Genomic DNA, 27,729 nt, shown 5'->3' on the forward strand with positions numbered 1-27,729 from the left:
AGTAGGTCCGTCATCTGACTAATATAAATGCCAGGGAAAAAAAAGAACAGAGAGAAATTGAAAAAAAAAAAAAAAAGGAAATCATCAAAGAAATAGTGCAAGGAAACTTGTCAGAATTAAAGACCCACTGGTGTGCAGAATAATGAGGAGGGAAAAGGAAGGAAAATAAAACACCCACACTAAGGCCTATTATCATAAAATTTCTGAAACTAAAATAAATTAATATCCAAATACTCTATGAAGAAAACAAACAAGTCATTTCTCAAGGATGGAAACAGAGCATGGCAATTGAAATCTCAAAACTAGAAACTGAACAACAGAGGAGTAATGATTTAAAATCTAGAAAACAAGGTATTTTTCTTTTTCAACAGAGAATTCTATCTGTAGCCAACTATCAATCAAATTTGAGAGTAGACAACAATTTTGAACAGGTAAGCTTTCAAACTGTTTATCACCAGTCACCTCCTTTTTGGGTAACTATTCTAGCATCTTAAACTATGTTCCATCAAAATAAGAAGTAACCAAGAAAGAAAAACCTGAATCAAGGAAAGCATGGATCCACCATAAAGAGGGAAGAAAGGTAGTCCCTGATGAGAGCGGCACAGCAGTTCTGAGATGCAAATTGAGAAGGGAGTAGGAGAGTGGAGGTTTTGGGAATATTCTCCAGGGGGAACAGAGGGAAAAACAGGTAATACAATGTTTGATCACACAGAAAAGAGAATTAGAAAGTAGTTTGATATTTTTTGAAGAGTTAATGAAAAATTAATGACAGGGACATAGAAAGTTAAGCAAAAATTAATTCAAGAAAATTATTTAAATCTGGAAAAAAACAAAATATTGCACAGGAAAGGTAATTGAAATATAGTGCTTGACTTGGCTCAGGAGTGAAAAATAATTACTTAGCAACTATAATATAAACACTGAAAATTGCCTTATCTGAAAAATTTTGATAAAACTATTGGAAGACGGAAAGAATGCAAAGTAGGTGGTGGGGACATTTGGGTGTTGTCTTCCTATTTCATGATAGGAAGGCAATAAATAATGTTTGAAGTTAATAATCAAGTAAGAGGCATGTTAGCATGTTATTGGAATTATGAGTGAGGAGGAAAAGGAAAAAGGTTACTGTATTTCACATTCATTTTAAGTTTTATAGTACTACTTAAATTTTAAAAAAGATGTAGAGCTATTATGTGGGTAAAAATAATTTTTAAGGAGCACCAGGGTGGCTCAGTCTGTTAAGCGTCTGCCTTTGACTCAGGTCATGATCCCAACGTCCTGAGTCTGGCTCCCTGCTCAGTGAGGAGTCTGCTTCCCCCCTCCCTCTGCCCCTCCTCCTGTTCCATCTCTCTCTCTCAAATAAATAATAAATAAATAAATAAATAAATAAATAAATAAATAAATAAATAAAATCTTTAAAATTTTTTTTTAAAGATAAGAGACTTTCAACTTAGAGAAATACAGTCTATATCCCCACTCCTCTATTGATTACCTATTTGATGAAAAGTGAGGTATTTTTCTTTCATAGCCTCAGTTTTGTGTATATACAGTGCAGCAAAAAGAACAGCAGTTACTGAGTATAACACTTTGCCTTGAGAAACACTTGAATACATTATTACATTTAAGTATCACAGAGTTCCCATGACTTTTCATGTTCTTACTATCCCATTTTATATATGGGTAAAGAAGGACACAGGAAGGTTAAGTAATTGGCCAGGTTAATATTATAAATCATTGATTTATATTCCATTTATATCAAATGGAATTTGATCTTACTAGAAATATCCCCAACTCTTGCCATTGTAAATAATTTAAATGAGAGCACCCAGCACTGAGCTTGCAGGAATAAGTGCAATAAATATTTGTAAATGAATGAGTAAATGTTCACTTAACAATTTCATTAAATGCATAAAACACATGTGATCCATTTTATAATGCTGATGTATTGAACCCACACAGTAGTTATTCAGGCATTACTAGAGTTTTAGTGTATGATTGGGCCACTTGGACTGAAATATATAGCCATACGGCCACCAAAGGATCTACAAATAAATAAATTATACTATAATGATGCTTTACTATTAATTTATATAGTTACCTTGGTTTAAAAATATTTGCAGATCATAAGGGACATTTTTCATTATGATGTTTGGGCAGGTAAAGAAATTTCTACTTTAAATACTAGCCAGGAATTATATTTTTCGAATCTGTTTCAAGAAGGAAACCTTCCTCTGTCAGTTCTTCCTTCTCATTTTTGTACTGGATCAGTTTTCCTATCAGTTATGCTAAAGTGCATTACATCGGACTTGCTACCCAAAAGGGAGAATGTGTAGAAGGGGAAGTCTGTGAAAGAGTATGAATGGATTTCTTATCACGCTGGTTAGGTTAGCCTTCTACAACATTTCATCAATCTTTGAAGGAGAATGTTAGCAAATTCAGACTTCATTTCAGTCTGTAGTTAACTATTATACATATAAACAGTTCTGTCATCAGGTATTTAAAATCTTAAATGCTTCCAAGAGGTTTCAAAGAATGGCCCCCCAAATTAAAGATTTTTGAAGATATAAAAATATTCAAGGAATACTTTGTTAGCTACATATAGAATTCAAAGCTCAAAAATACTGTGTTGTTCAGGATGCGTGGGTTCAGCAGTTGAGCCTCTCTCTGCCTTTGGCCCAGGGTGCGATCCTGGGATCTAGGATCGAGTCCCCTATCAGGCTCCTTGCAGGGAGCCTGCTTCTCCCTCTGCCTATGTCTCGGCCTCTCTCTCTCTCTCTCTCACTCTCTCACTGTGTCTCTCATGAATAAATTAATAAAAATCTTAAAAAGAAATGTGTTTTTCTTTTTTTTTAAGATTTCAAAAGAAGTGCTGAAAAGGGCTTGTATATTAAGAGTTGCTTGGTGCACCAGAGTTAGAAAGTATAAGTTGAAACACAAAACTCTCAGTTCTAAGTCTCATGTTTTTTTTTTTCTATAATGCCATATCACCTGCTATTTAGAAAAGTCTTTCTAAATTTTATTAATTGCACAAATGATTAAAGATGAATAAAATTAGATATTAAATAAATAACACTGTCACTGCCTACCCATATGTGTCTCCATGATACCTTGTTCAAAAATCCCAAGGGTTTAAAATGGCAATCTGGCTTTTAAAAGGGTTTCTATTGGGGCACCTGGGTGGCTCAGTTGGTGAAGCCTCTGATTCTGGTTTTGGCTCAGGTCATGATCTCATGGGGCATCGGATCAAGTCCCAGGTGGGGCTGTATGCTCAGCAGGGAGTTTATTGGAGATTCTCTCTCTCTCTCTCTCTCTCTCTCTTTCTTCCTCTACCCCTCCCCCACTCTCTCTTTCTCTAAAATAAATAAAATATTTAAAAAATAAAATAAAAAAATAAAAAGGTTTCCGTTACCAGACATGCAAACTAACTTCTCATTACTGTTTATGACTACCAAACTCTAAGAATTGATTTTATTTTCATATAAGCCTCAAAATAATTAATTTTAAATGAAGAAAATAGAACTAAGAAATAAATCATGATTTTAAAAAGATAGGCATTAGAAAATATTTTTTTAACTTAATTTTATCTTACTTTGTTTTGTTCTGTTTTTATGAGACTATTCATACTGCCCGAAGTTTCTTTGGAACACATGTTGGCATTTTTTTATAAGATGCACATTTTAGTGTACATGCATTCTTACTTCTTTTAGGCAAAAGAAATAAAAACCTGGAATTTCAGCAAAATACATTAAAGATAGTAAACTTGAAGTCATTTTTGGTTTAATACTTGTTGATTATAAATGGCTTCCAGATGCTAATAAAAGATCTGGTTGATTAGTCAGGAACTTTCAGGAACATATCATGAGTCAATTTTTTAACGTATTGAATCTCTTTTCCATCCTTAGTAAGGCAAACATTACCAATTATTATAAATCATCTTTTAGCAATTTTTTGGTACTCAAAATTTAGTAGAAAACTATTATACTTAAAAGAAGGTAGACTGTTAGCCTGAATCATTCAGATTAAAATTCACTCCCAACATCATCACACAGCTGTGACTATACCTACCAAGAAAAAAAAAAGATAAATTTTCTAAGTGTTTTCAAGATACATCTGCTTTGAGAGAACATGATATAAAAAGTATATGTAGGATGATCACTTCTTTGGGATCTTATTGTTTGAACATGTTTAATCACTTTGAATGGTTTCAGAGAACTGAACACTAATAAAATTCTAAATATGTGATTCCTTGGGCCAAATGATTATAGAAAAGGAAAATTAAAGAAAAAAAGGAAAAGGTCCAAAACAATGGTATTTGAATTTGGTTCCTACCCCTCCCAAATGTCACCATCACTACTGTTTGGGAACATCTCATAATAGGAAAATTAACTGGTCTAAGAAGGATAGGCTTAAGGTAGTATTCTAACATTGAGCATGTTGCTTAGGGATTTAGACTGTAGGTCAGGTTGTAGCTTGATAAATTGGTGAGATTATTCATTTGAGATATATGCAGAAGCAGACCAGGGAAGCAGGAAGATTGCGTCATGGTGCTCCACAGCATGCCTTTATAATTTGTATACAAGTTGGTGCAAGAGCACTGAATCAAGAAAACTTAATTTTGACAGGTCTGATATATAGTCTATTTTGGTTAACCAAAAGGAACACATACATTTACTACATTAGAGAAATTTCCATTATTTTTCTCTCAGCCATGAAAATCGATTTTGATGTGATTACACTCAGAGGCTGCTTGATGTGCCTCTGACAGCACAAAATGGATAGAGACAGTGGGTGGTATAGAATGTGGGAAACTGTGGCTAAGCTGGACTCTGGCTAAGTGAAAATTGTAGGATTCAAATACCAATTAGGATAATTTGTGTGAAAACAGACCTAAGATAAAATAATGATGACTATGCTATATTTAAATGGTAAGGAAAAAATATTTCAATAGATCAAGTAACCAAGGGTTGTCATCATTTAATTCTTACTATAAGCTTTATTTAGAGAAATGCAAGAATATTAGTAATTGTAACTAGAGAATATTTTATTTCTTGAATAAAATATTGAGCCTTTATTACACGTAGGGCATTTATTTAAGAAATCTTTGTTAAGGTTTATATTTGGTAAAGAAGAGAGTATGAATTAGAGACTGTGTGATTTTAGCTGGAAATTTCATTTCTGTTCCTTTTCAGAGCTCCTCTCTTACTGTTTGTAAAACTCTCCTTACTTTCTTCATTCATTCAATAAATATTTATCAAGTATCCAAAAGCAAGGCACTTGACTAAATATCTGGTACACAAGAATAAACAAAGTGGATAGTACTTGTTTTCATGGGGGATATAGTCCAGTTGGGAATGCAAACAAGTAAAAAGAAATTACTATAAAGTGTGGTAATACTATACTAAAAGACTAAGTTCATCCATGGAGGATGCATACAGTCTATTCAGGAGTGGCTAGTCAATAATGGGAAACTGAGATGGGGTTAGGGGTCTGGAAGGAGGGAGGATATCAGGAAGCTGAAATAGTTTAGTCAGAGGTCAAAAGGCTAGAGAATGCATAAGACAAGAAAACAAGGCGAAGTGTTTAGTTGATGGTAGTGTAGAATGTGAGATGGATGCTAATGAGACAGATAATATCAGAGTGTAAGCAATGGTCATTTAATCAGGGACCACAGGAGAAAACCATGAAGAACTTGTGTCTGAAGGAAAGAGAGGGTGTTGAATGGTTTTAAGTAGCAAATATATATGTTTAATCTTGCAGTTTGCAGTTTAGTAAGGTAATTCTAATTGCATGGAAGACAATGGATTGGATATAAACCGGATTGGGACTAGGAAGAAAGTTAGGAAACTGTTAATGCAGGCAGGAAATGGTGGTAATCTTAACAAGAATATGAGGATTAGGAATGGGAAGAAATAGTAGATTTTAGAGGTTTGTGGCTTTTGACCTTTCATATGTTAATTTTTTTGGAAGATACATATATGGGGATGCCTGGGTAGCTCAGCAGTTGAGCATCTGCCTTTGGCTCAGGGCATGATCATGGATTCCTGGAATGGAGTCCCACATCGGGCTCCTTGCATGGCGTCTGCTTCTTTCTCTGCCTGTGTCTCTGCCTCTCCCTGTGTATCTCTCATAAATAAATAAATAAAATCTTTAGAAAAAAGAAAAGATATATATATATACATACACACACATATATATATATATATATATATATATATATATATATATATATATAGTTGATTGGATCTGGGGATTAAGGAAGAGTCAAAATGACTGCAGCAAAACAACTAAAGCCTGCAATGAATATATTTAAGGCATCTCCAGTTTTTCAAGAGGTAGAGGCAGTTCCTAAATTCCCTATTTCTTCTTTCTTTATTACAAAGAAACACAGGAATCAAGGAAGGATAGAAGATGCAAGAAACCAAGAGCATTTATAAACTGAGACTGAAGACGGAGCTGAGGCTCAAAAGGCAGAGGAGACTAGCTCTGCTGGAAGATCAGTGATTTTGGACTCCTCAGAAATCAACAATAGCAACAATGCCATTGGGGAATTTTAAGATATTGGAAAAGGGGATTTGAGTCTGTAGTGCTGAGCCTAGGGCCTCAGAAGGGGCTGAAATGCTTCCCATGCCTGAGCATCAGCAAAAAGGCAAAAACAAGAAATTAAACCAAAAAATTCCTGCAGTTGATGGAAATTTTAGACACTGAATACAGAAGTTCATGTACTTGAAACATAATTAGACACTTCAGTCTTAAATGTTCTCAATTAAAACTTTGTTAGAAATGGACAGATACATTTTTAACTATATAACTTCTAAAACTAAACATACAGTGGTTGAAATAAAAACTTCAGTTGACTAAATTAAACAGAATGATTACAGCTGAAGAGAGAATTAGTGAACTAGAATATTTGTCCAAAAATAGTCCATAGGAACCAGAAAGACCAAAGAAAAGGACAAAAAATCTAAAGTATGAAAGATATAAAGGATAATATAAGTAGTCTCAGCATATAAATCAGTCCCAAATGGGGAGAATAGAAGAGAGGCAATATTTAAAGAGATTATAGATTTTTTCAGGATTGATGAAAATAAAGATCCACAAATTCAGGAAACATCCTCATCCTCAAATAGGATAAACATAAAGAAATTGAAACAAGCAAGTTGCAGTAAAATTACAGAAGAATAAAGACAAAAATCCCTTAAAAACAATTTGAAGAACATAGTAAGTATCCAACAATGTTAGCTATTTTGGTGATTGATTTATAACCTTATCAGACTGCTTTCCTGGACTTTTACAACTCTAGCAGCTCACAGATGGTGCACGACTGACAATCTAAATTAGAGGTTAAGGAAGTGTACTTTAGTGTACTTTTCTTGACTTGGCATAATCTCTTGGGTACTTCTTTGAACTAGGCACTGAGCTCATTGTGTCTACATGCTGTCTCATCTGGTCTTCTTAACAACCCTCTGAGGTTGATATTTTTATCCTTACTTGAATGAGGGGGATTCTGGGACTCAGGGAGGTTTTGTGACTTGTCCAACATCACACAGCTAAGAAGTGACAAAGCAGGGACACAAATCCTAGACTTCTGATTTCAGATCCATTTTCCTCTGAACACTGTCCATTGTGACTGCTCTTTTCTTCCTTATTTTAGTGTGTCTTACATTAGAATATCTTCAACTCAAAAAGTAGAATATAATTCTTGTATAACTATGAAATAAAAATAATTTAAATAATTCAAAAACAGCCAAAGAGGAAGAACAGATGATCAACAAATGAATAATTAGAACATCATTGGAAGCCAGAAGGTAGTTGGAAGATATCTTCAACATGCCAAGAGAAATAACTGCTAACTTAGAATGGTATAACCAGCAAAATCTACCTTAGAGAACACTATATAAAAATAATCCATGTGAAGATGAGAAGTCAACACAAGGAAACAGAATTAAAGAAAATTCTAAAGAATTTTAAATAGTTCTTTAGAATACATTGAAGCAAGATAGAAAGTCAAACTAAAACACAACATGCACATATTATGCAAGTCAGGAGAATGATCAATTTAACATGTTCTATGGTAGTAATTTTGAACTCTAAAACTAAATTTGAATGATAAAATTCCAAGGGTATTTTTAATTTAAAAAATGAGGAAAAAATAATGAACTCAAATTTTAAAATAGTAAGAAAAATGGTAAAAGAGAAACAACTAAAAATTAAAAAGTAAGATAATGGAAACAGGCATAATATATGATAATCATAGAAATAAATATATGTATTATACTTATCAAGAAACAAATTAGCAAACTGGATTTTAAAGTGAAGCTATATGCTGTTTATAGAGAAATAGCTAAAAGCTAAAGACTTGGAAAGGCTTAAAGTAAAATGATAAAAAAGATATATAAAACAAATACTAACCAAAAGAAAACTGACATAACTATCTTAATAGGGGAAAAATATATCTTAAGATCAAAAAATATTTTTAGGGATATAAATGGTTATCACAGAATGATAAGACTAAATATATTCAGATCCTCTAATAATTATATATTTGTATGCTCCAAATAAAACTATTTCAGAATAAATATAATGTTGATAAAGCTAGTAAGAAAAGTTAATAAATCCTTCATCCCTGCAACAAATTTAACATATTTCTTTTAGTTCTTGCCACATTAACCTGGAAAAGGTAATAAATAAAAATGTAAACACTTGGACAAAATTATAATCTAGAGATAAACTTCTATGGAGTCCTGCATCTGAAAATAATGGAATATGAACTTTTTAAGCATCTAAAAAATTTATAAAGATTATATATGGATAATTAGGTAGATTTTAACAAATTCCAAACTATGGTCCGTATAAGGCTATTAATTGAAAAAAGACATTACACACACACCGACAGACACATACACACACACATAAAATTCATGTATTATTCTAAAATTGTTATAATTTAATTATAACAAAAATACTACATATTAAAACTTTTATTTAGAAGGAAATTTGCTAAGTTCTTATATTTTAAAAAGCTGAATATTAATGAGTTAAGTGTGCAACTAAAGAAAATAGAACAGAAGCCCTAACAGAAAAAAAAGGACATAATAAACTTAAGAGCAGAATCAAAAAATGCAAAACAATTATAAAATTATTTTTAAAACACATAAAAGTTGGTTCTTTGAATACATTAATAGACAAATATCTGTGAGGATTGTTCAAAGTAAAAGAGAGAAGAAAAAATAAACAGTATGAGAAATGGAAAGGGCAACATAACTAGAAATGCACAGATGTTAAAAAGATACCAAATAAGAGGATAATGTTGGGAATAAAGTTCTTATTGAGAACTATGCCACCCAATAAGTTAGGAAATGCACAAAGAAAAGAGAGCTTGGGAAAATATATCCAGACTTAGCATTCGAGGACTTCATGGGAAATCTAATGGTTTTGTCAAATAGCCAGTTGTCATACAGGCTAATAGAAAGACCTAAAGGTACCAAATAAATAGATAAGTAAATAAAAATCTAAAGGTAGAGGTAATCAGCAATAGATGAAAAACGTTAAATATTTTTTAGACATCATCAATTCTTTTAAGCAATGTATACATGTTTTCTTATTTAGTATATAAAGCAAATTATTCTTAACATCATTTTACAAAGAATTGATCCGAAACTTAGACAAGTTAAGTGATTTCTCCATCACATATGTAGTAACTGGCAGAGTAAGAATATACACTTTGAACATAAGTCTACTATCTCCAGAATTCATGTTCTTAAATACTGTCTAATACTCCCTCATCTGAGCTGGAGATTGATAAACTGGGATCCATCATGTTATACATGGAAACTGATGCCCTAGAAGCAGAAAATATTAGCCAGGGAGATATTTTAAAATAAGAAAGTAAAAGGGCTTAGGGCAGAATTCTGAAGATTGCCAATAATTAAAGGGTAGACCAAGGAGAAAGAGAAGCTCACAAAAAAGACGAAAATGAAATGGTCAGAGAGGTATAAGGCAAACAGGAGAGTGCAGTAAGAGATAAGTCATAAGAAGAGGGCATTTCAAGAAAGAAGAAGCAGTCAATAGTGTCAAACTCTGCCAAGTGTTCAGGTAGATAAGGCCTGGAAATTATTTATTGGATTTAACTACAAGGCCATCATTGTTGACATTGACAAGAGCAGGTTCAGCAGAGTGGGGGAAGTTGAATCCAGATTTCAGAAGGTTGTGGAGTGAAAAGGAGAAACAGATGTGGGGACGGAATTCAGACTTTTCTGATATGTTTGGCTCTGAATGGGGAGAAAAAAATACATTGGTTAGTGAAGGAGAACATGGAGATGCTATCGTTTTCTAAAGACTGTAGATGCTGAATAGAAGAAGTGAATATAATCATAGAAATTAAATATATAAGAATGAGAGGATAGTTCATCAAACACTGTTATTGTGCTTACTCTTCTAAAGTCTTTATAAATATTAACTTTTAGTTTCTCACCACCACTCTATGCAATAGGAATATTTCTATTCCTCCATTTTACAGTTAAAAATTGAGTATGAAGAAGTTAGGTCAAATGCTTATGGTCACTTAGGCAATTAGTGAGGAGCCATAGTTAAACCCAAGCTGCAACTGCTCCATTAGATTAATCAGCTAAGGATAAGTAGAACAGCAAAGCCATTGAGAAGAAACCAGAGGGATTTAGCAAAGAACTTGAGAGGTGAGCCTTGGATAGGACACATCTTAATTGCAATAGGAGGAAAGAGGCAATCTTGTGCAGAAGCATATTATGGTGTTGTGGTAGTTCAGGGAGTTTCCATGGAAAGGATTCTGTTCTTACTGTCAGGTTGTCATTTAAAGACATCAATGAAAGATGGGTGAGGCCATGGGATTAGAGGTGTGGAAAAAAAAAAAAGATGGAGATGGCTCTACATTGTATCACAGAGAAAAGGAAAAAAATGAGCTTATTGTGGACACAGTGAGACTGCAGAGCAGCCTGTATAGGTGCAGGTGTATATTGGTGACTACAGATTAGTGACTGATACCAGTGAGTAAGATTGTGCATTTTCCCTCTTAGCACTGTGTAGAAGCTCAGGGCATTAGTTTTCAGTAAAGGTTAAACTTTACCAGGTAGAAACAACAAAAGGGATCCAGAAGAAGGGAGTCTAAGCGATTGACAAAAGAGTAATTTCACGTGATGACACTTGGAATCTAAACTGGATAGGAAAGGCAGTGAAGAGAGAAAAGAAGTAGACACATAAGTACCCTAGGGGGGTGGTTCTTATAACCTGCCTGCACAGTACTTAGGCTGCTTTGGTAACACCAACGCCCAGAGGTTCTGAAACAATGGCATCCACACTTCCTTAAAGCCCCCTGGGTGATTTGAATGTGCAGCCAGTCACAGTCACAGCCGTGGGTATTCCAGTTGGGTGGAAGAAGAGATCTAAAAAGAGTTGAGATTAGGAGCTGGAAGTATGGGAGGGGTCGGGGAGACAGATTGAAGGCACTAAATTAATTATTGCAGAGATAAGGTTTTCCCTGATGAGGACAAAGTCCAAGTAGCAGCCCTGTTGCGCTTTTGGCCAGTATTGGGTGCGTTCTCCACGTGGCCTAGAAGTTACCCTGGATCATGGTAGGATTTCAGATGGAAAGGCAATGAGAACAAGGGCCAAAGTCTGTAGTTGAATAAGAGGATTAGCCCAGATGTTTGCGGATGATAGCAAGGAAGAGGAGTATAGAATGATTTAGCCAGATGACACTTGCTTTGAAGTAGGAGGTTTTGGTTTTGTTCTGTTTTTTTTTTTGTTTTTGTTTTTGTTTTTCTTCTCTATGGAGTCAGAAGAAGTATATTAGAGGTAGTTGCACTCTGAATCCATAGCTTGAGATGCTTTGTTGGCGTGTTTTGTAGCACCTACCACTTAAGAAAGTGGAACCCTTTAGGAAGGGCCATGTTGTAATTAAGATGTTTCTTCTTAAAAAAAAAAAAAAAAAAAAAAAAAAAATGATGTTTCTTCTTTGCCAGTATTTGTGCATCCATTTCTCTTCATGTTGTTTCACTATTAAGGTATTTTTGATATAGATTTTTCCTTACTGTATAAAAAAAGTAGTCTTCTATTCAAAATGCTTATAAAAAGTGAACACTTAATTTTATCAAATGTGTTTTGAGCAAATTTCAAAGCATTTTTTGAATAACTGATTATATATGTATATATTAATATAAGCAATATAATCCTATATAAGCAATGCAATATAAGCCCTTGAATTTTGGGGGTCCAGTGCATTTCTCTTCTTATATTCCATTTTTAACATATCACTAGGCCCAAGTTGGTAGTGTTTCCTTGAGGATCTTCAAATCTATAATCTTTTTTTTTTTTTTTTTCAAATCTATAATCTTAAGCACAGCAGCCACATGGTGTTTTGAAAGTTTTGGAATCCATCTTTTGTCCACTTCAAAAACTATTTTCTATGTTCTGAAACAGTCTAAATAACATAAAAATGATCCTGACATACCTTTCCCATAAATTCATCTGAATCATATTTCTGTAGCACACTTTTTTGAGATATGTTTGGTTTTTGTTTTTAAGTTTTATAATTATTTGTCTTCATGTGATTTAACTTAATCTTGATAATTAATGTATTTTCATATTCTATGACACTTCATGTTTCCAATTTTTGGCTTATAATGATTTTACTTTAAAAATAACTGCGTCTGGGTGGCTCAGTCTATTAAGTGTCCACCTTCGGCTCAGGTCATGATTCCAGGGTCCTGAGATCGAGCCCTGCATCTGCCTCCCTGCTCTGTGGAGAGTCTCCTTCTCCCTCTGCAACTCCTCCCTGCTCATGCTCACTCTCTCTCTCTAATAAACAAATAAATCCTTTTTAAAAATACTGTCTGTAATTTTAATATAATTCTCTTTTATTCCTAATGTTTCATAGTTGTGATTTCTTCCACGTCCATTTCCTCTTTTTCAACTGACATTGCCAGGTTTGACTGTTTTATTTTTTTAATCATCTTTTATATTTATGTTCCCATTCTGCTACCTTTTGGCTTTCTAACTCTTCTTTTCTGTTTGTATTTCTTATTTATTAATTCCTTTATCCTGCTCTACTCCTTAATGTTTGTTTTACTTTGTTGTGAATACTTGAGCTGCATGTTGAGTTCTTTCACACCTAGTGTTTCTTGCATAAAATATGTGCATTTAGATTTATAAATTCTCATCTAGGTGGATATTTGGCTGCATTCCATTAATATAATATGTGGTACTCTCACTTACATTGTATTCTCTAGCTGCTATGACAAATTTAATTTCTGCTTTGACCTCAAAGTTATTTATGATATTTTTGTTTATTTTCCAAGCGTTTTTTAACACAAACTTTTCTTGATAATATCTAGTGTCTTTGTATTATTATCCAACAGTATGGCCCATTAACTAACTTCTTTTTGAATTTATTGAGGTTTTTATTTTTTTATTTTTTGGTGACCTACTACATGTTCAGTTTTCATGAAACTCTGATGCTTAACAAGGTGTATTTTCTTTTTATAGGTTGGAATGTGTGGTATGTGTATATAAGATATATATATAATAAAATAGCATATAATGATTTTATCATACAATATAATGAAATAATATATAGTAACATATAATTAATTATATAAACACAACATGAGTTATATAATATAACAAAATAACAGGTAGTACATAGTGTACATTATAAATTCATGGCTTTCATATCCTCAGTAACTTTTGCTAATGAGATTTGTTAAAGATATAGATAAGTATGCTAACTCCCATTCATATATTTTAACTTCTCATATAAATTTTGAGATAACTTCATTTACTACCAGATATTTATATTATTGTGAACTTCTATTACTATAATTCATTATTTCTACAAATAAGTATTTTGTATTATAAAATGCTTTTTGCCTTGAATTTTATTCGACTAAATATTCCTAGTGCAAACTCTGTTTCCTTGAAATTTACACTTATCTGAAAACATATTTGCTTATCACTTAGTTTCACTTATCTCTAAATATTTTATTTTAAATTTAAATCATGGGGCAGGTCTTGCAGTTCTACCATGACCCATGCAGTACCAAGGCTCCAAGCCTTTGCCCTGCTGCCTCTTTGGTCTACAATATCACTTTTTGAGATTCTTCCATAAGGTGAGCTTTCTTGGCAAGATTTAATTTTGTCTAGTCGGCCCTCAATTGTGTTCTCTCTACTTCAGTAACATTTTTCTCAAGTAATATATTTTATTGCATTCATAGTTTTCCATTTGCCTTCCCACAGTAGCTCTGTTTTCCTTGAAGACAGGAATCGTGAATTGTTGTTGCTTTTATCGGAAGCACCCAACAACAGATGCCAATAAATGCTTATAAAAGAAACGAAGGAATAAATGAGTAGATGGTGTCTATAGGCAATATCAGGAAATGATGAGATTTTTGCTCTCAGAAGAGGTATTCCAATAATGAATGAGTAACTGGATTCTATATATATAAAATGAGAAACACATATATCAATATTTACTTTATTTATATATGTGTTCCTCATTTTATGTATACATACATGTAATATAGAATACATATTATATATATACATATATGTGTATATGCATATACATGCATAGAAAGAGAGGGAGAATATATATTTCTGTATGTATCTAAGGTGCTTTCAAACCCAAAGAACCTTAAGAGAAGACAGAAATATTTGTATAGTGAAAAGTTTTCTTTTATGTCTTAGAGAACCAAATTATCAGGAATCTCTTTTTGTTTCTTATAATATTCCCGTTAATCCTCTTATTCTTGTTTTCTAGAGAAACATATATTTTTTTTCTTAAATGTCAACTTATAAACATGCTCTGCTTTATTATTTTCTAAGCCATTTATGGTTACTTCAGGTTACTTCAATCACATGGGAGGAAAAATATATCCTTATTGCCAACTCATTAAATTTAACTTATTGCCCTAAGTCTTATGCAATTAGAACCTCAGCAAGTTCCTATAGTTTATATTCACCTGTTCAGATCTTTAAATAAAGGAAATGAAGAAAAATGCCAACCAAACAGTGTAAACATCAAACAAGAATGAAACATTTTAATAACCAATAGATACTGATTTTATATTGTGTAACTATACTCCTAAGTTAAAAATACCGTTGAGCTCTCTCTGAGATGCCCATGGATATGTTTTCCCTTAACAGGTACATATTAAAATTAATGAGGTTATATTCAGTATTAAAGGGAAAAAGGAAATCACCTACTTAAGATTATGCCTTTCATAATATTTTGCAAATCACTTCATAGTTGAATAGGAATTTGATCATCCAATTTCCTTACATACCTGCAAATGTATCCTTTAATATTAAGAATTATCATATATTATGCACTTTTAGGCTATCTCTGCATTAGCCAACTGCTATGGGGTTTTCTTCCATCTACTTCATTCAGCATACTTGGGAAAACAAATATAGCAGACGGCCCTATAATGTTTGCCTCTGGTTTGATAGTAACTATAATCTAATGGGTCTCTACTAACTATTCTTGTTCCTTATGTTGACCAGGTTATGCATGTTCTGGCATTCGTGATGGATAAGGTTGTTCTCTATCCTGGAGCAAAGCATGCTATGAGTCACAGACTTTGTGATGCTATGGAAACAGTCTTCTATATTCTAACCCGAATGCTTCACCAATTGTGTAAACTTACATTGTCTTCTTACCCCTAAGTTTTAGCTTCTTCAACAGACATAATGGTAAGTCTGTAACAGAGAAATTGGGATCTTGATGGAGTGTTGAGAGATGAATACAAGGAGAAATCTAATGATAGGCAGGTGGAGGTGTTCCAGGCAGAATGGAAGGCAGAAACAACTACTGAGAGGTAGTAATTCACTGGGAATATTAACCAAAAAAGCTAAGCAATGGAAAATAGTGTAGAACATTTTACCTGGGCCAAATTATGAAAATGTGAAATGTCACATAGCTTTATAACCTAGCCTACTTATATACTGATGTGAATTTGATCCTTTTTTTTTTAAGAGTTTGTTTCAATTTACCTCTCACTTGCACCTATATATACCTATATATTTGTTTGACTTTTTCTTACTCATTTTCACTTTCTTCTGCTATATCCTGTTTTTGTTGTTTGTGTATTTGTTTTGCTTTCCTGCTTCCTCAATATTCCATCTCCAAAGCTCTGATGCCTTCTTTTCCTTGGATATAAAAAAGCTATAAAAAGTAAGATGTCATACTTGATATTCAAAATATGTTGTTGCTGGAAATTTTAAAGTGTTTTGCCAACAATATTCCATGGATTTATCCAGTACCTCTATGTAATGGACAAGTAAATAAATATACAATTTATTGTGTTGTCTTTGCTGAAGGCAAATCTGTCAGATGAGAATGTCTGGAGAGAGTAATAATGTTTTTATTTCTCAATAAACTCACCAATCCATTTATTCATTAAATTGATATTTATTGAGCCTTTACTATGTGACAAGTCACTGTGCTAGAGGGTTGAGACTTAGTCTCTATTCTCTAGACACTTAAGATCTAGTGTATAAAACAGACAGTGGACAAGTAAACACAAACTTAAATATATAATTATAAATTGTGATATGCTCTATAGATGCCACTTGCTTTATAGATGCTATAAAGCCAAGAACAAACTGCTATAGTAGACTACCGAAAGTGGACATAATTTATATTGAGCGTCAGTACAGGCCTTGCTGAAAAGTATGTTCTTAATTACAGGCCACGGCTTTAACTTCAAGACAAGTAATTCTTTGGAAAATACTGATCTCGTTTTGGCAACTGTGGTGACTACTATCCTTCAGGTCATCCACTAGAATAATTTTTTAAAAATTTTTCTAGTGATTCTTTTTTTTTAAAGATTTTATTTACTTATTCACGAGAGACACACAGAGAGAAAGAGAGAGAGAGGCAGAGACATAGGCAGAGGGAGAAGCAGGCTCCATGCAGGGAGCCCAATGTGGGACTCCATTCCAGGACTCGGATTGCGCCCTGGGCTGAAGGTGGAGCTAAACTGCTGAGCCACTCAGGCTGCCTTTCCTAGTGATTCTTGAACTGTTTATGTCATTAATGGGATTGACTCAATTCAACTTTCTGTGGAGTGTATGTGGAAACATCTTACTATGGAGTCCTGAGCTTAAAATAGGAAAATATATCTATTTCTTGTTTTAATTTAAGCAAAAATTTTTGACTCAGAATTCCTATTTTTTCCTAAGGTTGGATGATAACTTGCAATACCTTTTTATTTAGTCTGATAATTAGTTTTTGACTACCGAGAAAATTTATAAGAACAACTGAATAAGAATTTGAGTTTCTATGTACTCCCATTTTATTTATATTATTTCTGTCTTTACAACAGTTCTGCAAAGTAGGTGAGCTCACCCATTTTATGGATGAGAAAACTGAGTCTAGACATTTTTAGTAACCTTCCTAAGATAAACAAAACAACAAATAATAATGCCAAAGTTCAAATAATTAGCTGTCTACATTCCGTACTCTTTCTACTTGGTTTTATTTATTTATTTTTCCTTTTTATTTAAATTCAAATTAGTTGACATAGAGTGTATTATTAGTTTCAGAAGTAGAATTTAGTGATTCAACAGTGCTCATTACTTCAAGTGCCCTCTTTATTGTCCATCAGTCAATTGCCCCACCCCCCCACCCATTCCCTTCCAGCAACCCTGTTTGTTTCCTCTAGTTATGAGTCTCTTATAATTTGCCTCCATCTCTGTTTTTATCTTATTTTATTTTTCCTTCCTTTCCCCTTAGGTCGATCTCTTTCGTTTCTTAAATTCTGCATATGAGTTAAATCATATGGTATTTGTCTTTCTCTGACTGACTGATTTCAGTTAGCATAATACCCTCTAGTCACCTCTAGTTGCCGAAACGAGATCTGTATTGCAAAAGACAATGCAAATGACAAGATTTAATTCTTCTTAACGGCAGAATAATATTCCATTGTGTGTGTGTGTTCCTGTCATTTTTTATTTCTTTGTTACACCTTATTTTATATCATATTTCCTCCCTTTCTTTCCCTATCCTTCCTCTTTCTCTCTCTCTCCCCTCTTTAGTTTGTTCCTTCCTTTCTTCCTTTGTTGCTTTATTTATTTATTTATTTATTTATTTTTGTCTTATTTTCTCTATCTTATTCAGAGCTGAATTCCTAGCATCTTGAAGATTGTCTGGGTCCACGAGCATTGGCTCAAGAAACTTGGGTTACATTAGAAAACAGATGTAGATGTGCATATATTTGAAGGAAGATATAAAATACAAGTATGTTGGGATCCCTGGGTGGCGCAGCGGTTTGGCGCCTGCCTTTGGCCCAGGGCGCGATCCTGGAGACCCGGGATCGAGTCCCACGTCGGGCTCCCAGTGCATGGAGCCTGCTTCTCCCTCTGCCTGTGTCTCTGCCTCTCTCTCTCTCTGTGACTATCATAAATAAATTTAAAAAAAAATACAAGTATGTTTTATGTAAATTATGAAGTTTCAATAACATTGCTTTATAAGGGTTTGGGTCATTAGGAACAAAAATAAATCTTTTTTTAAGATTTTATTTTATTTATTCATGAGAGACACAGAGACATAGGCAAAGGGAGAAGCAGGCTCCATGCAGGGAGCCTGATGAGGGACTCAATACCTGGAACCTGGGATCACACCCTGAACCATTAGGAGAGCTCAACCACTGAGCCACCCAGGCACCCCAAGACCAAAAAGAAATCTAAACAAAGAGCCACATGTTTATATAAATCATAACATGTTTACAATGAAGGTAATTTTTGTAACACTTTATGAGCAATATAGATGCAGTGAAAACGATAAACCAATGGCAAGAATCTAATAAAGTAATGCTATTCTCATTGAAAAAAAAAGTCTTCAAACTTGTGAATAGGTGCAATGTTTAAGCAAAACAAGGAAAGTGGGTACCCTTGAAAGGTACCCTGCAATATATTTCAATATGATTTTTACCTTGGGCTTCTATATATTTAAAACTATTACTCTGGGAAGGTTTCAAAATACTGCCCAAATGGCACAAAAAAATGTTAAAACTCCTCACCTAGCATGACCTGTGATGACGGTGATGGGCAGTTCTAATGATCTATAGCTATGACTCTAGTTAACACATAAGACTGAAGTCAAGTACTGCAAACTGTTTTGATAATTTTAAGTGAAAGATGTAAAGCAAATGGATAATATGCTATTATTGTCAGTTTGAAGGGTATGCTTTTGGAAATTACAGCATTTTTCCCAAGTATTCTTGGCTGAGATGGAGATCCTCTCTGTCCTCTTGTGTCAAGTTAGACTTGATAGATATTTCCAACTGTTCATTAAATAATATCTAAATCATAAAGCAATAACCATCATATGACTCTCACATAACTATCTGTTTCTAAAAGAATTATAGCACTGATGGCTTTTAATGGCCATTTACAATGCCAGGATACTCTTAGGTGATCGCCAGTGGAATCAGTCCAAATTGGTTACCCAGTGGAATTGATCTTTAGTTAAAGGTCAAATTCAATTTTACCTTCAAAATTGAGAAGACTTGGATATGAAGGTTGCTTCTTAATAATAATCTTTAGTGTAAAATTCACTCTATATTCATTTTTTTAAAACTTGAGATTGAAGAACAGAAATCATGCCAATTTTCTCCCATGCCCAGTATTCAAAAGGACCAGTAGATTGACATGAAGACTATCATACAGAAATTCAAATGATTACTTTCATTCCCTATAAAGGTCTTTGGAGAAGACCTACAGCAAATAAGGCTTACTAACACTTCACTAAAGATTTAAGTTTACTCATCTAGTCAAGCACAATTGCTTACTAAACATAGACACCTCCACTAGGCCTTGAATCTTTAAAACTTACGTGGCAGAGAGTTGGAGAATGCATTTTTCCCCTGCAAAATAAAAGAGCAAAAGAGCTGGCTAAGCTGGGTGTGTCCACTTGCTTTTCCTAAATCCGTCTGTTAAGTAACTTACTGCTTTGAAATGATAGAAATTAGAAGTTCTTCCTCATGAAAAAAAAAAAAAAATGAAGAATGAATATCTGAGAGTGTTTTGCTCTTAATATGTCCAATACCAAGATCCGAATCTTCCCACAATCCTCCCTATAACTTAATTTCCTCCACGGTTTTCCATATTGTTAAATGGCAATTCTATCTGGTTCTTTTTTTTTTTTTTTCCATATATCCCAATTCAGAGCAGGTCTTCCTGCTTCAAACTTGACATTGAGAGCCTATTCTCAATCTTGCAACTTCAATAGTCCTATTAAAATAAAAAATAAAGGGTAGATCTTGTCACTCCTCCACACAAACCTTGCAACTATCCTTACTGCAGAGTATGAGCCCAAGTCCTTACAATGGCTTATGGAGCATTCTAAAGTCTGTAGCCTGTTACTCCTCTAACATCCAGTCTTAATACATTGTCCCTCACTGATGCACTTCAGCTCCACAGCCTTCTTGTGGTTCCTGGTGTGCCTACATTATGGCTTTGCTTTAGTTGTTCTTTCTTCCTAAAGAAGTCTTTCCTTAAGTTTGCTGATTTCCACTCTTCCCTCAACTGTTTATTGAAATATCACCCACTCAAGGAGTCATGACCTATTAACTTAACTCACCACTATTGTCTTTCTTCACTCAAGACCTTTTTTTCAAATAGCACTTAATAACAGATAACGTACTATATGCTTTATTTATTTGGCTCACTGTTTATTGCCTGCATATCATCGTTCTATTTTAAGTTCTGTAAGAGTAGGAATCTTTGTTCTCACTCTGCTATCCCAGGCACCTAACAAAATTCTTAGCCCATGGTAAGCCTTCAACAAATACATGCTGAATGATTGAATCCATTAGAAAATCATGCTGATTCCAGTTTCAAAATCTGTCTTGAGTCTATTTCATATCTCATTATCAACAATTCCATTGCCACTGACATAGTTTTGGTCATTGTTACCCTTCTTCTGGAATGATATTAAGTTCTTAAATTTTTTTAAAAGATTCTTTTTCTATTTTTAAGTAATCTCTACACCCAACATGGGGCTTGAATTCACAACCCCGAGATCAAGAGTCACATGCTCTACTGACTGTGCCAGCCAGATAATCTATAAATAACTTTTATTTATATCTTTGCTGTTTCTCCTTTATTCTAAAATATGCACCCATGCACATACATACATTTTGAAAAAAAACAAATACAACAACCAATGTAAAATGAGAGTCAACTTGTACCATAGCTCCAAACCTTCCGACACCCACTTTTTTTTCACTCTGAGTGAAATCCAAAGTCTTTACAGTGGCCTTTGGGATCCTACGGGATCCATCCTCACTCAGGTCATCTCCTCTTCTCCCTGACTTATCCCATTCTATCTATCACCCTGGCCTTCTGATAGATCCTTGAAAATATCAGGCCCACATGTGACTGGACCATTTGCTATTTTCTCTGCCTGGTTATGTTCATTACCAGAAATCTTCATGGTTGGCTTCCTTACCTCTTTCATTTCTTCACTCAAATGGAACTTTTTCTGTGGAACCTTCCCTGGCCACCCCATTTTAAATTTCAGCCTCCTCCAAAATTGCTCTCCTCCTCCTCTGCTTTATTTTTCTTCATAATCTGTATCGCTATATCTCACATAATTTTGCACATTTATTTTATTCATTGTAATTATCAACTGGGATGTAAGCTTCACAAGGGCAATGGTTTTCATCTATTTTGTTCACTGCAAAGTCCCCGTGGTCTGTCACAGTGCTTGGCACATGGTAAGCACTCAATTAATAATTGTAAGGGAGAAAATGAAGTATGTACTCTTGGCAATTGGAAATACTCAAAGGAAATACATATGTATTAGTCAGTGTCTCAGCAAGAAACAAATGGCACATTCAAACTAATGTGAGCAGAATTTAATAAAATAACTATTTACGAAGGTGAGGTCAGAGTGTAGAGAAACCACATAGGAGAGTGTTTTGTCCCCCAAGCCAGAATCATCGTCAATCCCTGCCATGCTCCCACAAGGAAAACAAGAGAGCCCTTTGACGTGGTCAGCCACCCAGGCATCAAGCAACTGGGAGAAGAATGTAGAGTGCACCGAAAGGGCCAAATAGATGATATTCAGAATAAGAGTGCTGATGTGTAATAGTATGACTGACTGCAAGAGAATCACTGACACTCCATCTATTCTCCACGTTCTCTATATATTTAAAATTCTTTAGTATTTGCTCACAAATTACCACTATTTACCAAAATAAAGCCTAATCCATGCTCATCTTCTAACACTGACCTCAAATACCTTCGTATACAACACTCCCTGGATTCTTGGAGGCCTGGATTATTGTGGTACCACTGAAGGAGGACTCATTTAATAGATAATTATGGTGTAAAGTTGATGACTTTGTGAGCAATTGTAAATGACTTTTCCAAACAAGTAATATCAAGCCGTTAAAATAATTGGGAAGAAAATAATTAAGGCAAAGTGCTAGAGCATAACAACAGGTCACTTTAGATAATGTGGGGAGGACAGCTCTGAAGAAGTGATCTGTGACCTTAGATCCGAATGATGAATAGGAACCACATCAAGGGAGTGCCAGAGCAAGAGAGAAGAGAGATTGCACAGCCAAGTTTGAGGAACGAAAATCTCAGTGAACTGAGAACATAGTAAGCAAGGGAAATTGGGAGAGGAAGAGACAAGATATAAAGTCAGATGGACCAATTAGATGATTTGTGACTTTGTAGGCCATTGAAGAAGGAGTAGATACCTCATTCAAAATGTAGAACCAAGTCATTGGAGGGTTCTGAAACTGAGAATTACACCATCCCATCTGCACTTTAAAAATATTCTCTGGCCAATCTGTGAAGAATTCTGCAACTATTCATTTTTCTTAAAAATGTGACTATTAATCTCTTTTCATTACTTTACCTCCCATATTCATACAGCACTTGTTTCAGCTGTCTCTTGACTGGTGTGTTGTAGGAATTCACTTTATTTTTTGTTTTCCTTAAAATTTCTATATTTTACTTAAATTGATAACAGCCATCTTATTTTGATTTCTTCTCCATGCTATCTCTTTTCCTGGAGATATCTCTCCGAACTTTTCCACCTTCTCTAGAATTGTTGGAGCACTCTTTGTTGCAGTTCTGTTTCGCCTCGTAGTTTGGATATCACACATTTCACTTCTCTTCTTGTATGTAATTAATTTGTAGCATCGAAATTTAACAAACATAGTGGTTAAGAGCATAAATTCTAGAGCTAGACACAGATTCTAACCCTTGCTTTACCACTTGTCAGCCATGTGGTCTTGGGTAAATTACTTAAACTCTCTGTGCCTCAGTTTCCTTATCAATAAACTAGAAATAATAGTACATAGTTCATAGGGTTATTGGGAAAGTTACATCAGTTAATACATCTAAAGCTAGAAGTGTTTGATATAAGTACTACAAGAGTTAATTTTTGTTTTTTTGTTTGATTTGTTTTTAAACATTTTATTCATTTATTCATGAGAGACACAGAAAGAGAGAGAAGCAGAGACACAGTAGAGGGAGAAGCAGGTTCCATACAGGGAGTCTGATGTGGGAGTTGATCCCTAGACTCAAGGATCACGCCCCAGCCAAAGGCAGGCACTAAGCTGCTGAGTCACCCAGGGATCTCTATTCTTGTTTTTTAATAGATGTGAAGGCATTGTAGTGGGTCAAGGCATATCCATACCTATGAATATACATACCTATGAATATAACCTTATTTGGAAAAAGGGTCTTTGTAGGTGTAGTTTATGTAAGAATACCAAGATGACATCATTCTAGATTGGGTGAGCTCTAAATTCCAATGAAGGGAATCTTTACAAGAGACCGAGACACAGAGGGAAGGATTTATAAAGATGAACGTAGAGACTGAAGCAATCCATGGGCAAGCCAAAGAACACCCAGAACTAATGGTTGCCACGAAAAGCAATCAAGGAGTCATGGAATTGATTCTCCCTCAGAATGTCCAAAAGGAACCAACCCTGTCAACATCTTGATTTTGGACTTCTGGCCTGCAGAAACTGTGAGAGAATAAACTTCTATCGTTTTAAACCATCCAGTTTGTGGTAACTATCACGGAAGCCTTATGAAACTAGCACACACATTTACAGTGTTTAAGAGTTTTTCATTTCCTCCCTCAAACCAATACAAATTCTTGACTTGCTCTTATTTTCTCTCCCGTGTCCAATGCTATTCCATGTTGTTGAAATCACCTGGGACTTTTACTTTCATCTTGCAATAATTTTGTTTATGTCTCCACATTTTTACAAATCATTCTCTAATGGTTATCTGAAGATTGACAACCGCTGTGTTTATAATTATTTCAATGGTCGTAACATTTACAGATGCCTTATTCCATAATATTCCTTGAAGCCCATAGCTTTCTTTCCCCCCCTGGGATTTATGTTTTGTTTTGTAGAAATATATTCTCAAATAATGCATTATGAAAAAGTTTGAGGATGAAAATGTTTCTTTCCTATATATGTAAAACTGTCTTTATCATGTCCTCATACTTGAATGTCGTTTTGGCAAAGTACAGAAAACAGGATTCAAGGCATTCTTTCCTCAGAAGACTGGGACATTGCTTCCTTATTTCAAGCCCTCTTTGTTGGTGATGCTGGTGGATCCTCATTGCATTTTACGTACACTGTGTTCCTCCCTTTTTGGTTTTAGAATATCTTTTCTTCTTTCTGGCACTTGGTGGGCTTTTAAAGTCTTTTGTTAGCTCTGAAAACAATGTTTAATGTCCTCAAACAGGATGTGTTAAGTGTCCAGACAGGGCATGTGGCGACTGCTTCTTGAGTAGGGAAGTTCTCCTGTCATTTCTGTCTGCCTTTATCATTTTTAGGCCTATACAGTTACTTCAAGATTCTTTTCTGTAAGAAAATGTTGGAATCGGATGCTTGGGAAACTGATGCACAGGGTTTCTGAAATAATTCCCAGTTGAATTTTGCCCGTGTCCAGATTCTTCTTCCAGATTCTGTCCCTTCAGATCTCTTAGCATTATCTTTACATCGTTCCTGATAAACACTTATTTTCTAAGTCCCCTCTGACATCTGATGGTGTAACAGAGCCGTCATATCTGCTAGGCTTCTCTGTCAATCTCCAGAAAACCTTACCATTCTGGTGTGCTTGTGCCACTTCTAACATTTTAAGGTTACTAGGAATTTATTCACATATTTCTCTAATAATTCTGATACGATTGAGAAAAAAAAAAAAAAGCTCCAGGTCCATATACTAGTTCTAACTAAAATACTGCATATTTCCTTTTCTTTTTATAAAGATTTTTATTTATTGATTCATGACAGACATGGAGAGAGAGGGCAGAGACATAGGCAGAGGTTAGAGGCAGGCTTCCCTGCTGAGAGCCTGATGTGGGACCTAGGACTCTGGGATCACGACCTGAGCTGAAGGCAGACACTCAACCACTGAGCCACCCAGGTGCCCCTACTGCATATTTCTTAAACTTAAGCATTATCTTCTCCCAGAAATCCACTTCTATTCTGATTCAAGAAATTTGGAGGGAGGTCTAAATTTAACATTGGGGACTCTTCAAACAGTAGGGGTTGGTGGGGGTTAGAAAAGCAAATCAAGGGCAGCCTGGGTGGTTCAGCAGTTTAGCGCTGCTTTCAGCCCAGAGCCTGATCCTGGAGACCCAGTTCCACAACAGGCTCCCTGCATGGAGCCTGCTTCTCCCTCTGCCTGTGTCTCTGCCTCTCTCTCTCTCTCTCTCTCTGTCTCTCATGAATAAATAAATAAATAAAATCTTAAAAAAAAAAGAAAAGAAATCAATTTATCATGAATGAGCAGAGAGAAGGTGTCTAAGGATAGACCCCAAAAGATATATGACCTCCATAATTTTAGAAGAAAAATGTTTTTACAGTTTTAATACATAAGGGAAGTTCACAATATGTAACACAACATGTAACAAAAAAGACCATATGCAAAAGATTATGGTCCAGATGTTTTTTTTTTTTTTTTAGGAGTTTTTAAAATATAAAGCATGCGGTTAAGTGGAGCCCTAACGATTAGGTTTACAAGGTGTGATGGTGCTATACCTCCTCTAATCTATTACTTTTCCTGCAAAATGTGTATGTAATATCTAGCATAAATTGATGTATGTGAAATGTAATTTATGCGTGCTAATCTTATTATGATTATTATTACTATTATTATTATTATCATATTTAAGGCAGCATGGCATATACACATCCTAAAATTTACATTGCAAGAATTAACAGGTGAAAATGCACATTATGGAGGTATCATGTGTGTATATAATTACTTTTTGCTTTGTACTTTTCAGTTCTTTTTCCATTTATTTCTCCCTTTACTTAAGAACTTGGTCTGAGTGCCAATTATTCAAACATGATTTAAAAGAGGAGAGAAATTTATCATGTTTATGATTTCTATAAAGCATATCTACAGAGCCTAAGATCATTACAGGAAATGCAGCTACCTTTCCTTTCTTGCTCAATTATTTACATAATTTCAGAGGAAGGTGACAAATATCAACACGTTTTAAAATGTACATTCACTGGGATCCCTGGGTGGCGCAGCGGTTTGGCGCCTGCCTTTGGCCCAGGGCGCGATCCTGGAGACCCGGGATCAAATCCCACATCGGGCTCCCGGTGCATGGAGCCTGCTTCTCCTTCTGCCTATGTCTCTGCCTCTCTCTCTCTCTCTGTGTGACTATCATAAATAAATAAAAAATTTTAAAAAAATGTACATTCACTAATTCCAAAATAAAATTGTTTAAACTCCCAAAGAGTGTTTGGTATCTTCCACTGGCTGCACAATTCAGTAATACTGCCAAGTCTCCCATATTTCATGGAATTATTTAAAGTAAGTTCCTGACCTACATCCATCTTCCTCTAGCCATTCATTCACTCAACAAAAGTCTTTGAGCACCTGCCTTCGGATGGGTCCTGTTATTGGCACAGGTATTCCAGAAAGAAAAGAAACCAGACAAAGCTCCAGCTCTCTTGGAGCTTACATTCTAGCAGGATTTCACAGACCACAAACAGGCCAGCAAGTAAAAGATGCCAGTTGAGGAAATGACAAATGTCGCAGAGAAATTAACACTCCGAGAGGGACAGTGTAAACCATGCTATTCTGATAGGATTTGGTGATACTCTGTGAACGTCTGTGTTTTCCAGTTGGTATTTCATTTGTTGGTTTGTTGTTCTATTTTACTTCTAAGTTCACCCGGGAGAGAAACATGGCAGTAAATACCAAGGAAGGATTCTGAAAAGAAGAGGCATGGAAAAGCCTCACTGAGTCAAAATAGAGGTGCTCACAAGCTGTGAATACTCAGAAGGAGGGGCACAGTGAAAGCAATTCAACAGAAGACATGTGTGACAATACCACAAGGATTAAAAGCAAGGTAATGTCTAGAATATAACTGATGTGACAAAGTATTTTTAGGGCTGAATTCCAGAAATGGAGAAGATGAAGAAAAACGGAGCTGGTGGTTATTAGCTAAGGCCATTCTAGCATAAATCATATATTGTCACTGACTATTTTATCAGTTTAATATACATTTTCTTATGTTAAATATATTACATTAAATATTATATTTAATATTTATATTGTTTATTAACTATTTTCTATAACCTGTTTATTCTTCCTATTAATGTGATTTATCAAAAAATACTCTGCTATTTTAAATTCTCAGGGCTCAGTCTGTTCAGTGTCTCCCTTCACCTCAGGTCATGATCCCCGGGT

General features: G+C 34.7%; 2 long non-coding RNA genes across 3 annotated transcripts in view; one reads left to right on the forward strand and one right to left on the reverse strand.

Annotated features, from left to right (window-relative positions):
- Nucleotides 1-27,729, reverse strand: part of LOC144303163 (uncharacterized) — a 250,781-nt gene that overhangs the window by 39,958 nt on the left and 183,094 nt on the right. The window lies entirely within an intron of this gene.
- LOC144291275 (uncharacterized) overlaps nt 15,651-27,729 on the forward strand; it is a 57,788-nt gene continuing 45,709 nt past the window's right edge. Inside the window, exons 1-2 of the long non-coding RNA XR_013358590.1 lie at nt 15,651-15,720; nt 27,206-27,388. This is a non-coding gene — a long non-coding RNA (uncharacterized LOC144291275). The remainder of the gene's footprint in view (nt 15,721-27,205; nt 27,389-27,729) is intronic.

This window comes from Canis aureus, chromosome 2 (genome assembly GCF_053574225.1).
Source record: "Canis aureus isolate CA01 chromosome 2, VMU_Caureus_v.1.0, whole genome shotgun sequence".
NCBI lineage: Eukaryota > Metazoa > Chordata > Mammalia > Carnivora > Canidae > Canis > Canis aureus.